A 5508-nucleotide genomic window follows, 5' to 3' on the forward strand; every position below is an offset into this window, starting at 1 on the left:
CAGAACGAAGGCTTTGGGCGCTTGCAAAGGAGTCTGGTGTCCTGAATCAGGAGGTACCACCAACGCGTACAGGATGAAGTCCCAGATTCTGGAAGTCCTGAAAGTCGTAAACTCCGATTGCAACCGATGCCAGCGGGCGGCGTCTCCGACCAAAGCAACCTGCAGGATGCGTTGTGCTACAACTTCGTCCGAAATTCCCATACCCGTCTGATAGGCGGTAAGGTCGTCCAGGAAATCGGCAACAAACTTCTTATCGGTATAACCTGAGAAGGTAGGCACCGGTAAGTTGAGTCGTAGAGGTGCTTGTTCCTGCGGCGGCAACACCGACCCGGCATCCAGGCGTTGAACCACCAACGAGAACAACCCCGTCATGCGTGACATGAGTTCTGCCGTTGCGATGGCGTCTGACTGCGGCGTGCGCACCTTCGGCTTGTCAGCCATCAGTCCCGAGGGCTTGTCCACCGGGTGGGAGCTGAAAACCTCGAAGAAAAAACACACGCGCAAACACAAAAAAGAAACAGCAATGAAACACAAACAATTGAACCGCGAACTAAAACAACTACTATGAATTAACCTAAACACTAGTACAAACAACGCAAGCGAACAGTGCCGCGTGTTCCCCGCCACGGGGCGGACGAGCTCGAACCCCCCCAGTAGGCGCCAGTTGTGGAAACCTGTGTTTCCACAATCTCGGGGCGTCAGCCCGTCCGTTCCGTACGCAAAGGAACAAGCAGATTCAAACAAACAACATAGGTTTATTCACCTCTGACAAGAGCACCCAGTCCTCTCCAGGACAAGCAACAGGACAAAGGGAGCGAAGCTAGCAGGAGGACCTGCTTAAGTAGCAAAACCACCGCCCCTGTGACGGCCGCAGCCGATCTTATCTGATCCTGACTGTCAGGATGCCAAGCAGCGTTACATACAAGATGCCGCAAGGTTTAGCATCAGGACAAGCTGAGGATGACGAAAAGCAGGTTAGAGGAGGAGCCGGAGGATATGGAACGCTGTTGTAGGGTGGGCATCAAGAATGGTTGAGGTGCTCAAAAATCGCTCTAGTGTGACCGTGGGAATATGTCGGATTCATCAAACACGACAACGCTCTGTGCGTCTCCTCAGTGGAAAAACGAGACGTCGGGTAGTGGAGAGAGCGTAGCTACACCGGTATCTGAAAGGTATCTCTCGGGTATCTTTTCACATCAGACTTGAAGTGATCAACCCATATACATAACGTAACCTCCGAAGGCAACAAAACCCTGGATCACTTAAAGCATAATCTTCACTTTTGCGCTTCGCGTATACGTCAGAGGGCTTTTGAAACCTTTGTTAGATCGAAGGTTGAATATGCTTATGACCATTTGGAGTCCCCACCAGCATTACGTGATCGCTCCACTAGAGTCGATTCAGAACATAGCTGTCCGCATCATCTTTTCATCCTACTCGTGGGAGGTTAGCGTCTGAAGTCGCACTTTAATATTCCTCTTCTCTCCATTAGACGTAGAATAGAGTTAGAAGTTAAGTTTGCTTCATAAAACCCCACTCTTGGCAACAAACTACTCTCTTCTCCGGACTACGTTTCCGACCGCATAGACCACACAAAGAACGTTCTGGTCTTCATTTCCATTCGTGCATTTCCACCGCAATCGGAGATTGGAGCGCCTTCCAGATCATATTGTGAACCTGTCAGAGAGAAAACAGTTCTGGAGGTAATTGTGTCGGCTTTTTCTTCAGTGTGATTCTTAGTATTTGTGTAATGTGGTGTCTCTTTTTGTGTAATTCTGTGTCGGTTTATTTCCCACCCCTCATGTAAAGCCTTGATATTTGGTAATTTGATGTAACTAATTAAATAAATAAAAGAATCAATAAACAAGTGAAGGACGTGTGAATAACAGCTGTGACAGGAATGATAGAGGCATGGCAATGAAAAAGGAGGAGGATACCGAAGAGGAGGAAGAAAGACAGTAAATGCGCCTAAGGTGCGTGTCTAGATGAGATTGCTGTTCCCCGGTCTGTTACGTTTTCCATGAAACCTACCCCGACTTCGTCAATGACTTTCAAATTATTAGCGTTTAATTTAAGGGGGTTTTAGAAGTAGAGTCAAACGAACGAAGTCATATACCTAGCCAGGCTTTTAGGCGTGAATTGTATATTCATTTAAGAATCGCATTGGCGCAAACAACTGGAGGCAAAAGAAGTTGACGGATGTTTCAACGCGCTGTCTTTTTGAAGTTACGGAACCCATAACTCAAGAGGAGTCGGCATTATCTCCTTAAAACCAAGAGAGGTAAAAGTTATCAAGTTTGAGGAAGACCTGCACGGGAGAATAGTAACCGTAGGCATAGATAGTGATGGCACGTTGCTTAGACTTACCAATACATATAGGCCAAATAAAGCAGATGAGTCGGGGGAGTTTTATTGATATGAGCTTCCTTACTGTTTCATTGGAGCTTACAGTTTCATAGTGGACGTGTCTTCAACGGTGTAATTGATGCGAAAGATATCTCATCGGGTGTACACAAAAATGTTTCTGGAGCTGCAGTGTTGCCAGAGGCTATAGATGCACAAACATGACACATGGAACTGTCGGAGAGCCGAGGGCCAGAAACAGGCCCACGAGAAGCGTGCATTGACATTCAAAGTCCAGGCACATCTGCGTCAACTTCAGTAAACCGACACTGGGTTTCTTCCCGGTGTGACATTTTCTTCTGCCTGGCACTCCTGATGGAAGTGCAGTGCGAGCCAGTGAGGTACTTGGCGGCAAAATATAATCCTGAGAATGAAGCCTGGTGCTCCCGAAGGCTTCACTCCAAACATGTTTCTTCGGCGCAGCCACCAATGCAGGCTGTAATGGAACACGGTAGCAGGATCACTGACACGAGACCAGGGCGGCTTAGCCTTGCCGCTGGTGCCCGACAAGTGCCTTGCACTTTAGCCGCGCATTTACTGCGAGGCGTTGCACACTCCCAAACACCCAGCGTGCACATTAGTGCAGTGCTCTCTGCGATGTACCACCAGTTGGGTCGTTCACAGCCCTAGGTTTCGGCCAAGCTCTGAAGTCCTTCCTCGTCAATACAGTACCTATGCTGATGTTGTAAGACTTTTACGACTCCAACTTCCGAACGCTAGTTAGGGGCTGTCAGCTATTTTGATACAGCTATCAGGAGTTGGAGTCCAGTCCACCAGCCCCTTTGGTGCCGACGAAGCTGCCTTCGTCGAATCACTGCGGGGTGGCTAGATTCCCGCCGGGCCAGTCAGTGGAAGTTGGCCCACGATCTTCTTCCTCTTTATCAGCGATTGCGCCGTCTTCCTGTTCACGTACTGACGGTTGCTCGTCTTGAAGGATGTGTGAAACGGTCGAGCACTGTTTTAGGCGTTGCCACGTTCTCGTTTTGCTGTGGCATAGGTTAACGCAAGTATTTGAGCTCTCGACTGTCTGTTTGGCCACCGTGCGGTTCCTGGAACAGTTACCGGTTCCGCACACTCGCTGCAGACAATTGGCTTCGTTAATTCCGAAGATAAACATTCAAATTTGAATTCGTCGTTGCCGGCTGCTTTCGGTGGCGCAGACTTCGGAGGCACAGCTATATTCCAGGCTGTCAGGACATGTCTTCGAAGCCAAATCGTCCGTAAAAAGCACGGTACGGCCTTCTGTAGTGCTCTCGCCGCTGGCTGACGTCTGCTCGACTTTTCCGTCACGTTCAGTGTGATTGGCAAGTCATGTTTTAGCCAGCTTGCTAGGACTCTACTCTCCTCCGCAGCAACTCTCCCGTATTTGATAGTTCTCCTGCTTGATGACAATGCACTTGCAATCCTGAAGATTGATGCGTCCAATCTTGATGACAATATATTAATTGCACACTTTTGGCAATGCAGTAGTACATTAACTGCGGGGGTCGTCGGGGCAGTATCGCGTGTGGTGCAAGTCCCCACGTATGAAATAGGCGCGTCATTATACCAAATCAATGATATTCGTTGTTATTGATTGTCTTCCCAACAGTGATTAACTTCTTGTGGCAAATGAAGCCTTTCATGCTCGAAATAATGTTTCATAGAATACTGCGACCGGCAGCAGTTAACTCAAGCGTCGTCGTCGTCATCGCGTTCCGCTAGGGGAGCAGCAGTGACTCATATTTTATTCTAAACCCGTCCGCCACACCAGCAAAGTTGGATGTCTGGCGCTGATGACATGTAGCAGTCGCCGGACCCGAATTTCGCGTTTGCGGTGGTCGCCGTGGTAACAGTTCCACTCTGTACGAAAAGTAGGCACCATGATGCCAATACATAAGAAGAAGTTAAAGACATAAGAAGCACTAGTTGGTCCTGCTCTTCGTTTTTAGCGCGAGAGCACTACCATTTTTTAATTGTGATGTGGGCAAGCTTTCGTTTGTCACATCTTACAGTTGGCAATACGAAGAAGTTGTTCGAACTGGACGTGTTCCCTCCGCAGTTCGGGTCTGCTAGATTCTCCTTTTGGTAAGTTTGTGTGAGTTTCTTTCCTTCTCTTTGACGTGCTTCCCCCTTTTGAGGGTCTGTTTGACATGCCAGTGGTGTGAGTGGTTTTGGTGTTTGGTCCACTGACCCCAACCAAACCTTGGCCAGCAGGCCGCTAGATTTTTCGGTGACACTGCCCTCTATGTGTCCCGTGTCGACTTCCTGGTCCCCTTAGTGAAGAAAGTAGACAAGCTCGTGAAAACTATGCGTCATTTGGCCAGAGGCGCATGCACCCCCGTAGTGAAATCGAAGCAGACCGCTCAAACAATAAATGCCCTTCGTTCGATCACTGTGAAAGCGTAGGTGACTGAAATGGTTTCCATGGAATCTAACTTAATCACAGTGACGGTAGTGTCTGTACCGGTTCCGGTCCTAGATCAGGTTGTGGAGGCGGTGCGTACTGGTTTTGGGCCTGTGCTAAGGTTGAATTAATTAAGGATTGAGACGGGCAACCGTCGAATTTTGATGAAAATGAAAAGCCCCGTTCCCAATTTCATCTACCTCAAGCGCGTGTGCTTACGCTGCAATTGCGAAGGGCATGTAAGAAAGATTGTGTCCCACCAGCGTGCGCCGAGATTGGTTATGAGCCGTGTGATGCTCTGGGCAAGTGCTGCGGCGGTGACCACGCCACAGCGACTTGCACAGTCAAGACATGGGCTTCTCGTGTAGTCGGTGATAGTGTGTCGCCGGACGCTCCCGTGGTGTCTGTTCCGATGGTTGTGGGGGAGCCTGTGCGCTGGGTATAGAGTTGGAGTGTACCTCTACCGCACCCGCCGGAGCTACAGGAGCAGACGCAGTAACTGTCGGCGTGGCAGTTCAAGAGGGTACCAGCGGTTGTTCCGCGGGAGTTGCTCGTGCATCTGTTCGCGGTTAGGAGTGCGTCAACTGTGATACCGCCCCCGTCGGTGATTCCTTCGTTCCCGCTGTTGAGAAACAATGTAGATGACGACAGCGTAAGTGTCGCGTCTTCCGAATCCAATAGGGTGGAAATCGACCGGGAGGCAGGTGCTGTGACGCCTG

This window comes from Ornithodoros turicata, unplaced genomic scaffold (assembly GCF_037126465.1).
Source record: "Ornithodoros turicata isolate Travis unplaced genomic scaffold, ASM3712646v1 ctg00000914.1, whole genome shotgun sequence".
In the NCBI taxonomy this organism is placed as follows: Eukaryota; Metazoa; Arthropoda; class Arachnida; order Ixodida; family Argasidae; genus Ornithodoros; species Ornithodoros turicata.